This window comes from Pieris napi, chromosome 5 (genome assembly GCF_905475465.1).
Source record: "Pieris napi chromosome 5, ilPieNapi1.2, whole genome shotgun sequence".
In the NCBI taxonomy this organism is placed as follows: Eukaryota; Metazoa; Arthropoda; class Insecta; order Lepidoptera; family Pieridae; genus Pieris; species Pieris napi.
Window position 1 is genome coordinate 13,067,999 of NC_062238.1, and position 15,714 is coordinate 13,083,712.

At 33.7% G+C, this 15,714-nt stretch overlaps 1 long non-coding RNA gene across 1 annotated transcript in view; it reads right to left on the reverse strand.

Moving 5' to 3' along the window:
- Positions 1–14,829: 14,829 nt before the first annotated feature.
- The window catches only part of LOC125049842, a 68,422-nt gene continuing 67,537 nt past the window's right edge, over positions 14,830–15,714 (reverse strand). Inside the window, exon 3 of the long non-coding RNA XR_007117061.1 lies at positions 14,830–14,879. This is a non-coding gene — a long non-coding RNA (uncharacterized LOC125049842). The remainder of the gene's footprint in view (positions 14,880–15,714) is intronic.

Genomic DNA, 15,714 nt, shown 5'->3' on the forward strand with positions numbered 1-15,714 from the left:
TAAACCAAGGATGCAAAAACATTTGAAGGTAAAGTTTCCTTTCTCCTCACTCGGTGATATAAGTACAAAAGGTAAAAACAATTCATTTAAAAGCCACTATAGAAACCTATTAAACCTGTTTCATTCAAAACTAGTGCGCCTTAGCTAACACAGAATATAGAAAAGTGGAAAAACTCCGCGCTATCTCGCCCATATACAGGCGGTTTATACACAATTCATGATTATTCCGCGTTTGTTTTGTTTTATAGTTGGGCAAACGAGCAGGAGGCTTACCTGATGTTAAGTGATAACGCCGCCCATGGACACTTAACGTGCGTCGCCGGGATTTTAAAAATACGCTTTACTTTTCTTGAAGGACTCGCGTTTCATGTGCATAGATTAAGATAAAAAGACAGATATGATCTATGTTTAATAATGAGCTGAATAATAAAATTGTCCAATAATTGTTGACATTATTATTAGGAACAAATTTAAATAAAAATCAGTGGCGCTACAACCTTTTTAGGTCTGGGTCTCAGATTTCTGTATCTGTTTCATGATCATGTCAATCTTAGGCAAGTAGGTGACCAGCCTCCTGTGACTGACACACGCCGTCGACTTTTTGGGTCTACGGCAAGCCGGTTTCCTCACAATGTTTTCCTTGATCGTGATTTAAATCATAACATTACGCCCAAGGTTTAATGATTGTCTATCTATATGCATTGTGTGGTTGAAACACATTTCCAAGTATGATTTAAGTAAAAGAATATTTCTGGCTTGTGATAAATGCATCCTGGGGATCCTTATAAACCAACATATCAACGGTTAATGAAAGAGACTTCAAACTCAAAATATCTTTATTCATATAGGTAAACAAGTACACTTATGAACGTCAAAAAGAAGTTTAATTAATTGTAAATTTACATTTACAACCAGTTCGCAAGTCAAGGGCGGAGAGCGGGTAAGAAGAACTGGCAAGAAACTTTCCGCCACTCTTTTTAATCGCCAAGTATTGTGTCATACAAATTGTTTGAAATGGAGCAAATCAATCCCTAGGATTAGGATCATTTAAGTATTCGTCAAATTTATAAAAAGCTTTATTGATTAATTTACGTTTAACAAGGGCTTTGAATTTATTTAGTGATAATTCTCTAATTTACCTTGGAATTTGTTGCAAAAACGAATACATTCCATATAAGGAGTTTGTCTTCAAAATGTGACCCAGGCCACAATCCCGTGCCAATCAAATGACGATATTTTCGTAAACAGATGTATAAGAGCAAAAGCTACAAAGCCACGTAAATGAACAGCCTGTATGCAAGAATAATATGTCTACTGATATTTACCGTGGGATTCATCCTGCACGCTACCCCGTCGTTAGGGCCTAATTGTTCTTTTTTTATTACCTATTTACCCTTCTCGGTCATTGCCCGTTGAAATGAGAAACGCTCAGACAATGCGGAGTCTTAATTTATTTAAATGTGTCGGCGCAGCTTTAATTTTTTAATGATTATGTCAGTGTGGCTTTGTGTACCGGGGGAATTTGACCGCATTAGTACAAACATAAAAAATAATTTCATGCTCTGGTCTGAAATACATTTATTCAGTTATATCGAGCTTATTCTATAGTTTGTGGTGCACATGTTTGGGTAAATGTTATAACATTTTAATTATGAGAGAAACTTGGTCGTATTTCGTTGTTTGCTATGACTAAGTATATTATATACATACACATGATACAAAACTCTTATATGGAACTTCTTATTAAGTATATGTCGTAAATATCTATAATTTATCACGACTGCAGGTCCTTCAATAGAAGAGCGTACCACTACCTACTAAGGCGAGTAACGGACTGAATCCTGCTGGTATTGGGTGCCCACGGGCGGCGGTAAACACTTATTAAGTAACCCTGCTCGCTTACCTACTGTCCTATAAATAAAATAATTAATTACCATTAGCGAAAATATGTCCATTATAAATTCAAACTATAAACCTGTGGTTGCATACATTGCGTGGTACAATGAACGTCCTTGCGCAATAACCGCGCTATTTCACGTCGATAATAAATGGTTTTTAATTTAAAATTGTACAGCCAACAACATCTATTGCAATATCATCTGTCACCCGGGTAATAGAAAATTATCGCCCGACGACACGAGGGTAATGAAATTTTCATCATCTTATAGAAAATGTAAAGTTTTATTGAGTGTTTTTATAGTTATAACCTGTGTGAATCGCGGTTGTTCTGGTTAACATATTAACATACTATCGTCATGTTTTCACGAATTATGAATATATTAAAGGTTATATTAATGTTACAAAATTAACAATGAAAAGGTAATCAGGTAAGTGAAACTCTATATTGAAAAGGGTTGTTTGTACGGTTTAGAATGTAAACATCTGTTCATTATTGATACTTCAGAATAGTAAATTACTTTATGGAAGTAATAGCATCCAAATAAGAATACCTGTCCTGGACTCTATGGCACGGTAAATTGTAAAATGAAGAGAAATGTTAATTTCTGTGAGATCAAAACTTGCTTCAACCTGAAGGCACATCGTATCTCAAGACCAAAAAATCTAAATGAAAGTGATACAACATGGCTGGATGGACCGTAAAGTAATGAGTATTGTCAACGTGCGCCTGTTATCCCTGAGACTGTGCGTTTGACCTCCGGTGCATCAATCGGTTTTTATGTGCCCATGTTTGTGAAGAAATTATCGTGAGGTAACCTGCAGCAAGACGGATGAGAGCGATTGAGACCGATTGAAAGAGAGTGAGAAAGGGAGATCGAGAAAAAATACATGCTATTGGTTGATGTATTCGTTTAGTAGTAACATATTAGAACTTTAGATAAAAAAAATATTTTTATTTATTTATATTATCACTAGCAGACCGGCCAAGCGTTGCTGTGGCTAAGGTTTTTGTTATATTACATAGTAGTAAACTATTCAAGGGAAACGGTAGGAGAACTTATGTGAAACGTTGGTACTTTTAACGCAGCGCCATCTGTTAGAATTGTACCAAATAATAAATAAATATTTGCAATAAAATAATATTGCGGGTATAAATTGAGAGGTTAGGTATCCTACCTTTTAAGTTAGATCAAACTGCACACAGTGTGCAAATTTGATTGATATCGGTTTGGTAGTTTAGGAGTCCAAACAGGAAGCAAACAACGTGACACGTAATTTATATATATTAAGATTAGCACGTATACAGTGTGTACAGTAGTGTACGCAGTGTGAATAGAGATATACAAATACATGGAGTGATCATATACTGGTACATGATCATCTATTGGAGCTTTTACCTTAGTAATAATTAATTTACAAAGAAGTTTCACTTATGACATGTGTACTTTGTACGCATGCACTTTATTTTAAATAATAACGTTTAGTATCCCTTTCATAGTACGTTCTTAGAACGTATATCACAAAGACAACACACGTGTTCGCTACGTGTCGGCATCGTGGTGGCATTAACAAAAGTTTTATTACTCCAGGACATTGCTGCACGCTCTGAAACCACGTTTATTTAAATTTGATATTACACGAATAAATAGTGCTCACATCTGACAAATGGAAATGTGTAACATTGCTTGTTCATTGCTAGACGTTTTAGTTTAATTAGATAAGTTGTAATATACATGAATGCATCCCGCAAGTATAATTCATCAAATTTTAATTACATTGTTAAAATGTTGTTTTAACCTTATTCAAATAAATGCAGTTTTTAATGAACTTTTTAAAGGTTCCAAACATGTGTGGTAAGTATTTTTGACTACAATTTCTTGGAAATTAAAAAGATACATGAAAATGGTTCTGATGTTTAATTTAAACAACAAATAGTTACATCATATCTTAACAACAGATTTCTACGTAATTAAATGAATCGAGAGGACTTTTTTACAGATAAAGATTTTAAATCTATACATTTATTTATTTCGTAATCCTACAACTAGCAAAAATTACATTAAATATAGCCAGAGATGGAATACATAATATTTACAAAAAGTTTCAAACATTTACAAAAGAGGAAAAAACAATAAAAACTATTCAATACATTTAACTAAGTGATATCTAATTTGGCTGTGTTGTGTGACGGTGTAAAGTAAGGGTAAGTACGTGAAGGTGTGTATGTACGGTGTGCTAATAATGCAAGTGATTTTGCGCCATGGATATTCTTTATACTCCTTTTAACCATATTCCGCGATAGCTTAAACAAGTCAAGGCTTAAATATTAGTCGCTCTCCGGGCTGCGCGAAACAAACCTGATTTTTTTTCTTATATTTTTTTCTTAGAATTGATGTGAGGAACAAAGCCATTTAGCAAAGCATAATGTGTCCTGTCCTATCGGACATGGCTTTTATTTATTTCAACTACTTCTATCAGCAGTACATAATATGTTATTAATACCATAATATACTGTGTACCTGAGATCGACATTTCTATTTGCGACATTTTATTTTGTATAAAAATAAATGGTTCATTAAGCCCTCATTGTGAGCACTTAACAAAAAGAAAATCTCGAGGGAAACATTTTCAACAGCGGTGTTGTTTTAAAAACGTCATTTTAAAAATAACAACGATATACAAACTATACCCGTGCACTCGACACGAGCCCTCTCAGATGAAGTGTCCCGAGGACAATATCAAGGAAATGTGCCACAATGGCCGTAAAAGCGAAGCCTTAAAAAGGCTTCACTTCACTAGATTGTGATCGGTTCATGGCCACAATGGATACCTGGCTTTATCACTTCATTCGCGGTTATAGCCTTATCTGGTACTAAAGTCGCTATAGTTCCACAGCCTCCACTGACAAGTTTATACTACCGTAGGCCGCTTCACGATTGGCTGGCTCTGAATCTAAACTCTAAACTGGATGTTGAAAGCTCACTGAAATCTATGCTTTAATAAGCGTTTTCTGATTGGCTTATATGTGTCCGGCGTGGGATGGCTGGATTTCGGCTTAACTCAATCAGGAATACTTGTGTGCGTGTGCCAGAGTGTGCCTACCTGTGCTAGCATTGGTTTACAAACCTAAATTTTTCATATAACAGCCCTGTGGAACGGTCTACTCCTGAGCATATTGCTAAGCCAGGGCCGATAACACTTACGCATTACACACTTAAAATGAACCGAAAGGGAAAAGGGATTTTTTTTAATTTAAATTTTTATTGTTTTTGATATCTCTAATTTTCTTTGATTATTGTTATTTTGTGTGTTTATGTGTGTGTGTGTTTTTGTTTGTAATAAATGTGAAAGGTCACTGAAGACATCTTGCACCGACATCAAGTCTTCGTCAACCACTGTATTCACAGTATTCTGGGTATCTAATGGCCCGAGAAGATCCCTAACGAGCAACTTTGGGAGCCCTGCCGAAAACCCCAAATTATCCAGCACGCAAGTGGAAATGGATAGGCAATCCGAAGAGATTCCATCATATCGACAAGCAGGCGCTTGTTTGGAATCCGCAAGAAACCTGGCGTCGTACAGTTGCAGATGAGGTGAAGAGAGCTGGAAAGACGAGCGAGGTGAAATACGAGGCTCAAGACCGAACGCGCTGGAGACTCTGTGGACGCCCCATCTAGGGATTATAGAACATTAAGTCAAAATTAAGTCAACTGCTTATTGATTTAAGTTTCTGAATGGGCTCCAGAAGATACCCCACTCCTTATATGGAAATTGTATTCATTTTTACAACAAACTCCCAAGCATAATTAGAGAATTATCACTGAATAATTTCAAAGCTTTTGTTAAACGTAAATGAATCAATGAAACTTTTAATAAATGTCACCTTTAAATGATCCTAACTCAGCCAGTTCAAACAATTCGTATGACACACAACTTACGGAGAGTTTCTTGCCAGTTCTTCTTGCCCGCTCTACGCCCTTATTGCGAACTGGTAGTAAACGTAAATTAGAATCACTTTAACATTTCTGTTGAAGTTCATAAGTGTACTTGTTTACCTACACGAATAAAGTTATAAAAAATACAACGGGAGATATTTTCGCGTCCACGCTTTAATAGAAAAATTATTGTATCATATTGCATTAAAATTATGCAACCGTTTTATCAACCATAACAAATGATAAAGAGAAAGATATTTAGATATTAACCTCACATGCACTCGTAGCCTCTCGGTGACACATGTCGTTTATAGAGCATTACAGGAATAATAATGGCTTTGCGACCCTCGAATTATATCTGGAACATTCTTGGAATGGTTCTCAATCTTCACAATGGGTGTAAGGAACACAAGAATGGCTATTTAATTATCATTGTAATCTTTTTCGATCAGATTATGACTAATTATTGTTTCTTCACCCGATGCTATGTGATACCATGTTGCATAGGACACTCACATTGCCGGTAGGTTCGCCAGTGCGTTGCCGGCGTTTTAAGAATTGGTACCCTCTTTTATTGAAGAACCCTATTGCGAATTGGTTCGGAAGTACTTTAGTGGGCAGCTGGGCAAAACTGCCTTGTGAAACGGTCAGTTGTGGAACGACGGACGTAGAGGTGATACGAATAGTATTTTGTATTCTGCATTGACGTCCGATGATTAAACTTAGTTGCACATGTTAGTCGGAACAACTGCTGTCACCACTTTCCTTGGTAAATAATAATAATTGGCAATAATGTTTAATGTCTACGGAGGCATTCATGTATACAAAAAAAAGTGTGGCATTCGGGGACTGCCGCGATAAAGCTATTGCATATTTTTTTTTCAACTTATGCAATTATAATTATTTATTTATGCAGTATTTTTTTTTCTTTGATAAATTAATTCAATCTACCACTCTACCAGACTCAGACTAACTCGCCTATATAGTCTGTCTCACTCTAACGCCCACCGGCTGCACCGATCTCGTCAGAGAGATGTGAATACGCAGTATGCGTTCTGTCCCGCTCTAACGCGTATTGGCCGCACCTAAATTACGTCATCGTGTGTTAGGTTTTTTCGTTACGGAATTTCTCGAATCGGTCGCCGCGCTCAAAGCCCGCGATAAAACTATGCTATGCTATGCAATAGCTTAAAAATTCAATGTAAATCTAAAAGAAATCATCTTAATCTGAGTTAATATGTTCCAAGTCAAAGACACAATAGTTTATATTTTGCTAAATACCCTGTATCACACACACCCCATTACACCTTAAACAATAGTTAGAACAAAGCAAGTTCTAGTAAACATTAAAAGGTTTCCACTTCGGTGTATTTCGTTTAATCTTAAAGAAGATATTCAAGCTACTTCACGAAGAAATAAAAATATTTGTGTTTGTTAAGTGTATTTTTCCGGTAACTCGTCCTATCCGTTACGCTCGCTAGCTATGAACTGTTTGTATACCCGCCACGAAGAGAAACCATCGCATTTGAAAACATTAAAAATACATTGTACCATTAAAATCATAAACTAAAAAATTTCCTGCTCGTTTATTCATTTCCTAGTATCGAATGAAATTATTACGTAGAATTATTGTATAATATCAATATGTAAATGGCAGTTTCCTGGAAATTTAGTTTAATTATTGCAATGAGAATTTCATGATATGCATATATTATTGAATATGGTATATAATTCTCAATTGTATTATGTTACACAATTACGCCACAGCCAGAACCAGATTATAGCGTAAATTATATATAGATATATAATATACGCTATTACCTTTATGGAGCGACCTCACTGCTCCGAGGATTTCCTTACGTTGGTTAGCGACAGCCACGCAAGAACTACGTGGGTGACTGATTCCTCTCCGCTGAAACAGCCTCTGCACATGGGGCTGTCCCAGAAAATGTATCATATAAAGGGTCAACAACGTGTTTTCTTATGTTTTCTCTTAAAACATACTTAAACTACGATACTTTTACGATAATTTTTTTAAATTTTTAAAGATAAAACCACGTCATTCACCTCTATAAGGCGCTTGTGCAGTACCAGTTGGAGTACGCCTGTCCAATCTGGAATCCCCATTACTCTATATATGTCGCACAACTGGAGGCTGTACAAAAGAAATTCTTACGCATTCTAAATTATCGTATATGTGGAAGGTAGGGCTAGTTATAAGGAATTAAAAAAAAAAATTACTTTCTTTGAGTACTAGGCGTAATTTGATAGACTGTGTAACTATGAGAAAAATATGCGTAAATGAAATAACTAGTTCCCATCTTCTCGAACTGATACCATTTAATGTTCCTGCCAGATCTCTGCGCTCGCACAGAACTTTTAACCTTCCGACTCCCAGAACCAACATTGGGTTCCGTGAGCCTCATCACAGGATGTGTTGCACCTTGGATTCTTTCACTAACATCGACCCTTTTTCGCACTCCTCTACTGCTTCATTTAAGAATAAATTAAAACTCTTAATGTCTTAAGCCTTGTATCTTCCTTGTTTTTTTTATTTATTTTTTTTTGTTGTATCTGCTTTTGTTTTTTTTTTTATAGCTGCTAGCTTAGTGTTCAATTTTGTGCTGTCATGTTTTGTCTTGTTTTACTTTGTATTGTATTTTTTATCAGTGAAAATTTTTTTGTGGATATGTCCAATGTGTCTATTTATTTTATGTTTTACATTTATTTTATTTTTACTGTATAGAGATGTATCTGGTTAGTTTCCTTAATAAATAAATAAATAATCCAACTCATTGAACCCAAAATATTTTCTACAAAATTCTAAATCCATCTAAACATGGTATATCTATTTAGAGGATAAAGTTTTTTGATAAATTAATAACATAAAGAAAAATAAAATACAGGCAAAATAAACAAAATTTCTGTTATTATACGTTTCAGAGCTAATAAGATTAAGCGACAATGTTATTGCTTAGAAAGTACCTTAAATAAACCGTCATAATCATGACGTATCTAAAAGGTTTCATATTTAGGCTGTGTAGAGGCTACCTTTGTAGTTTCTCTACAGCTAATGCCCCGTTTGTTACGTAAGGAATCTACGAAACTCCCCGGCTGAGGTATTTCACTAACAAGTTCTTTAAGAGGCCGTGCTTTGCTAAATACACCTTACGTGTTACCACTATGTGTATATGTATATGTGTTCCTAGATTTTTATGGCTATGGGACTAATACATATGCCATATGTTAGATTGGTTGCAACCTTTCTACTATTAAAAAAAATAATTAAATTAAGGTTAAGTAATTGCGTTGTCTAAGGAAATGTTGAGAAAATATTTGCATTGTAACAAATTAAATATTGCAATTTTCCTTTTTGCAGAAATATTTTCTGTTTATTCAATTACTAGTGATGTTTTCCAGACAATCCATAGCCTTGATTTTTATAAATAGCCCTTATTATTACCTTCTTATTGGAAAAACACAATATTATTTAGTACTTCAGTAAATGTAGCCACTATGTGTACTCTTATGTGAGGAAGTTTCATAGATCTGGGCGATGGGCGTTCTAAGTTCTCGTGTCATTTTCACACATAAATAATCTTTATATTTGTCCTCATTTTAATATGTGTGATGTTAGAGCGCAATAATAAATTAAAATAACTATGTATCAAATTATGTATACACTGAAGTATTTCCGAATCAATTCGACTCAGGGTCCTTTGAGAAAAGAGGGACCAATTATTAAAAGGCCGGCAACGTACTCGCGAGCCGTCTGGTATTGTGTGTGTCCATGTGCGGTATCACTTAAAAGTGAGCCTCCTGCCCGTTTGCCCACTGTTTTATAAAAAAAAAACAAAGCGATTTATTTACACTAATATCTCTAGTCTACGTAAACAATTATTCATAAATAATATATGTAATTTATTTATTATAAATATGTATGTAAACCACAAATATTACTGATTATTTTTCCGACCCTAATGTCGGCCAATAGAATTGCACCATTCGACCGACATTTGGGTCGGAAAAATAATCCCCCGAATACCACTCGAGCTTCAAAATTATCTGGTATTTCCCTCAAGGTTCCCTGCAAACAAATATAGTTGTCATGACGACTATAGTCGTCATGACGACTATATTAATTGTTTGCAACGAACCTATCGGGAAATACCCGATAATTTTGAAGCTCTTGTGGTATTACATATGAATATACTATCTTACTATATATTCCGTTTACATTAAAGGCCTCTAATCCAATTTTTTCCTCTACAGGCAAGTAAACTGATCCTTCTTAGCCTAACATGTCGTCAAACTTTGGAACTCAGTTTCCTAGTCTTGAAAGTCCTTAATTGTTATTTTACTTTATAAGGATCCTTGAGTAATCAATGCGTATACAAGCAATGTAGACAAATTTACACACTTTTCTATAAATATCGAAAAATATAGTTGTAATTTTAGCGTCTTTTATAAGTATTTTCCTTAAAAACATCGTGCGCAAAGAAGAAAATTTTTATGAGTAAAGCAAACACCTAATGAAGGTATAAATGTTTGCGAGTTCGCAGGCGAGTGATTCGGCGCGGACGCGAAAATTCAGCATTCTTCACTGATTGCCCGCTTCGGTCTATCACAGTGTATATCTACTGTAGTTGTGGGAACGTTTAAATAAAATATTTACGGTTTTGTTATGGTTAACATAACATGACCCTCGTTGTGGTTTTCTGGATAATTCAACATATTATTATTATTAATGTTAGTGCATTAATCTTTATTAAATTGTTATTAATATTATTATTATTAGATTTTAGTTTAGATCGGTTTTAGTTGATATATCTTTAGCGTTATACTCCCACTGCCTAATAACTTATGTATCCTGTATTTTATATGTATGTTTAAAGTAACGAAAACTACATAAATAAATAATCCTGCGAAGACTTCTTTATCGCAACGAAATTGAAATTTAAGTTTAAAATCAAATTTAAGTTGGCACCTGGTAGATAGTACCGGTAACCCCAGATCTGGTACTTTCCTTGCTCAACGAATAAGTATCGCAACACTTAAACAGCGAGGAAATGCTGCCAGCGTTAGTGGTACACTGCCACCGGAACCAAACTTTTTAAATCTGTTTTAATTTTCTTTTTATTTATTTTTAATTAATTTTATTATTACTGTGTACTATGTAGGTTAAGAAAATTTTAAATAATGTTTGTTATGTTTAGGTTTTAATAAAAGATTTCCCCTATAAAAAAATGGTATACTTCTTACCTCAACAAAACTTAGGAAAAGAAAATTCATTGAAATTATGTCATTACATAATTTCAACCTTTGCTTTTGAGTCTAGAGAATTGAGTTTCTATATAAAGTTCCAGGGAATAAAATACGGCGGTAAGTAGAAAACTATTTAATCCTAAGTATTATTTTCTTATTACTTCAAAAGCTTAGGATTTTTATTTATTTTTACCGATTTTATATATTTTTATTTTGTACTGCAAATAATACGAATCCACTTATTTCTTTGAAGTTGTATTTTCATGATGAATTTTTCATACTTTCTAAATTCGTTTGAATTTTCTATTTATTCATTTTTAATACGAAACATAGTAGTTAATAATTTAAACTGAAACTTAACTTTTACTTTCTTTTTTTAATTATAAATTTTGATTTTTATTATACTATGTAGGTTAAGAATACTTTAATACTTAGTTACATTATGTTTTAATTTTTTTATATAAATGGGTGCAAACGGGCTCTCCTGATGGTAAGATACCGTCGCGCATAGACGCTTACATTGCCAGACGGCTCGCAACTGCGCTGCCGTCCTTTTAAGAATTGAAACGCTATTTTCTGGACCCTAAGTCGAATTGGTTCGGAAAAACTTCAGTGGGCAGCTGGTTCCATATAGTGGTGGTGGGCAGCAAAAACTGCCTTTAAAAGGCTCAGTTGTGGAGCGACGGACGTCGAGGTGATACGGGTCGAATTTAGTATTCTGCCACGACGCGACGTCTTATGATGAAACTCAGCTGCAAGTATTAATCCGAACAACATCTTTTTACACTCTCCATGGTAAATGCGGTAGATCATTCATATCTAATGCAGGAATAATGTCCGGCAATGGGGAATAAGGCAGACGCATTCTGTGCCTGATTCTTTGTCAATAATATTTGTACTCGTAAATTCTGTACCTGACGTACTATTAGGGCCGGTTTCTGTATTGATCCTGAAAATGACTTATTATTATTAAGCCTTTATTGCTGACACTCAGTATAATATATCGAAATATTTTTTGTTCTAATCTAATACATCAAATGTGCCGATTGGTCATCAGAGTGTCCTGTTACACATAGGCCTCTTCCAACTGCTTCCATTATTGTCTATTGTTAGCTCTTCTTGTCCAAGTTGTACCTCTTATTCTTTTTATATCGTCGGCCCATCTCTAGCTCTGTCTTCCTCATTTCCTTTATCCATCTCGTGGTTGCCATTCTGTAATAATTTTTGTCAATTTCAATCTTTCGTCATGTGCCCGATCCAGCGCCATTTCAACTGTGTTATTTTCTTTTTCATATCATCTATTTTGGTCGTTAATTTTATCTATTCTGCTCTTTTGGGATATCTTAGTGTTGCACCTACCATTCTTTACATACCTCTTTGGTATGTTCTCCATTTTAAATGATATTTCTGAGATAATGAAAATAACTTAGGGACAAATAAAAATGATAAATCTCGCAGGCATAACACGGATCTCTTAATAACTAATCGTTCAGTATAAGCCTTATTAACATAGCAAACGTCACCTGCTTAATTAGATGGATAGATGTTGGTCAGTATATCAGCCCTTGATCGATGTCCCCTCATTAACGGTATTGTGGGAATATATCATGGCTAAACTTCATTGGCTAACTATACTACGCATAACATAACAGTGGTATTCGCACAGCTTAAGTTAAAAGATTTTTTAGTAGAGTATCTAAAGACGCCTTTATTTTTAAAGAAATTTTTTATTTAAATAGTAACATTATTGCAAATAAATTATTTTACCTATACCCTAGTAGACCAGTGCCGATAATATTTGAAACCTAAAAAAATTACAGTAGGATGAAACCCATTAGAAAAGCAGGGGAATATGATCAAAATGAAAGGAAAAATAAATTACGGTCGATCTGAGGTCGGGAAGGGGTAGGGGGGGAGTTTTAAGGGTAAAAAACGGTTTATCTCGATTTCCGGCAAAACTACAAGTCCTATCGAAGAAAGTTAAATGGCAAAGTTGGAGGTAATAAAAAGATCTAAAACTTTCGTATTCACACATTTTTCACATAACCTCAAAATTTATGTGAAAAATTCAAAAAACCAAGTTTTTGGTTTTTAATTTTTATCTTTTACAAAAATATTTTTTTTTTAACGAAATTTGGTGAAAACTTACCCTATTATATCCCAAATATACTGTAATTTATTTGATTAAAAATATTTATTTGTTCACCTTATTTTGAATTAATATCGAAAAAACACCCTAATTTTCAATCGAAAATTCTGACGTCAAAATTTCAGCTTTTTTCAAAAAGTTGGTGTGCTTTCAGTTCGTTGAAATCTCTACTTTCTTATGGTAAAAAAATATATATATATTACCATAGTAAATCTTCTCAGAAAATGCAAAAAATCGTATGCAGTAACGCCCAGACACGTCTTCCCCTTCCCTACTTCTCTATGAATCTTCTTTAAATTATAATCAGATGCCTATTTATTACTATTTTAAGATAACTTATATATACCTGAGTGACCTAAAAAAAAATTTAGCCTTTAGATGGGCTAAAATTTTCGTATTTCATAGAGAAGTAAGGAAGGGGATGACAGGTCTGGGCGTTACTGCATACGATTTTTTGCGTTTTCTGAGAAGATTTACTATGGTAATATATATATTTTTTTACCATAGGAAAGTAGAGATTTCAACGAACTGAAAGCACACCAACTTTTTGAAAAAAGCTGAAATTTTGACGTCAGAATTTTCGATTGAAAATTAGGGTGTTTTTTCGATATTAATTCAAAATAAGGTGAACAAATAAATATTTTTAATCAAATAAATTACAGCGTATTTGGGACATAGAAAGGTAAGTTTTCACCAAATTTCGTTAAAAAAAAAATATTTTTGTAAAAGATAAAAATTAAAAATCAAAAACTTGGTTTTTTGAATTTTTCACATAAATTTTGAGGTTATGTGAAAAATGTGTGAATACGAAAGTTTTAGATCTTTTTATTACCTCCAACTTTGCCATTTAACTTTCTTCGATAGGACTTGTAGTTTTGCCGGAAATCGAGATAAACCGTTTTTTACCCTTAAAACTCCCCCCCTACCCCTTCCCGACCTCAGATCGACCGTAATTTATTTTTCCTTTCATTTTGATCATATTCCCCTGCTTTTCTAATGGGTTTCATCCTACTGTAATTTTTTTCACTTTTTATTTATTTTAAAGGCTATCTGCACTGGTCTATAGTCTATATATATAAAAATGAAACCCGTTTTCCGTTGTCACGACATAACATGAAAACGGCTTGACCGATTTGTCTGATTCTTTTTTTATAATATTCCTTGAAGTACGAGGATGGTTCTTACGGAGAGAAAAATTAAAAAAAATGAGTGAAAAAGTCTAGAAACAACACTTTTCTATATTCCCATACAAAATATTCGTAATAATATTTAAAGGCAATTTGAACTTTAATACCATATTATAAAGTTCAAGTGTTAGTGGCCCCTCCACTCCGGGAAATTTTTATTATTTTTTGACATAATGTACGAGTAGCAGAATAAGTTTTAAAAAAAAATAAAGAATCGACTGTGAGGCGGTACGATGTTCGCCAGGCCAGCTAGTGTTTAATATAATAGTGTTTCGTTTTTGTATGGAATTACTACTTCAGGTACCAACTTCAATGTTTGTGCTGTTTTTGTAATCTTAGTTTATTTGTAATGTTTAAGCAATAATAATACAAAATATATAAACAATGTATTACACTTACGTCTTTTGATTAGCATAGCGTTTGGATGGAGCGCAAGACATGAATCTGAAAAAAATAATTTATAATTTAATAATAAATATATAACCAAAACATATATTATACATTTCTATTCATTACTATTCTGGCAAGCCATTTAATATGTTTTCACTTCACTCTTGGATTGCTATGTACAATAACTTGCTGGGCTCCAGTTAAGGAAGGTTTTTTTCTTCTTTTAGTGCCTCTCCATTTCTGGAGTCTGGTCGTCAATCTCGCGAAGCGTGTCTTGTTCTGTGTCTGCTTTTTTCTTAAAACTTGTTTTGTTTTAATAAGTTTGCTTTAATAATTAATCATTTTGAATTATGCGTATTTTATAAGGTAAGTATTGCGCACCTAACATCGAGGATACATGTCTTTTGATTAATATAAATCATAAATTTAATTTTGATAGGACAGTTTATTTAAGTTTATCTTAATTTAATTATTTTTTAATATAAATCATGACTTCGTAACATTCGCTTAACACACGCTTCATAAGACTGACGGCCGACCTCCTGGAATGGAGAAGCACCAAAAGTAAAAGAATTTACGGAATAGCTTTTATTAAGAATGTCTATATAGCTTATTACATTACAATTAATTATATGTACAAGCTGTTTATATACAATGTTTATAATTTAATTACCCTGACAGATAATTAACACATACAGCACTAATTGCTAAGGCAATTAGGACAACATAATTATATGAAATGAAAAACATTAAGAGAAAGTAAGGGATGGAAAATTGTTTGGGATTTTGATTATAAGAACTTTGATATCGTTGACATGTTATATGTAAGGAAACTGGTCTATGTTAAATAGTTTGAGACTAGTTTTTGACCCTATTAGATTAACAAATG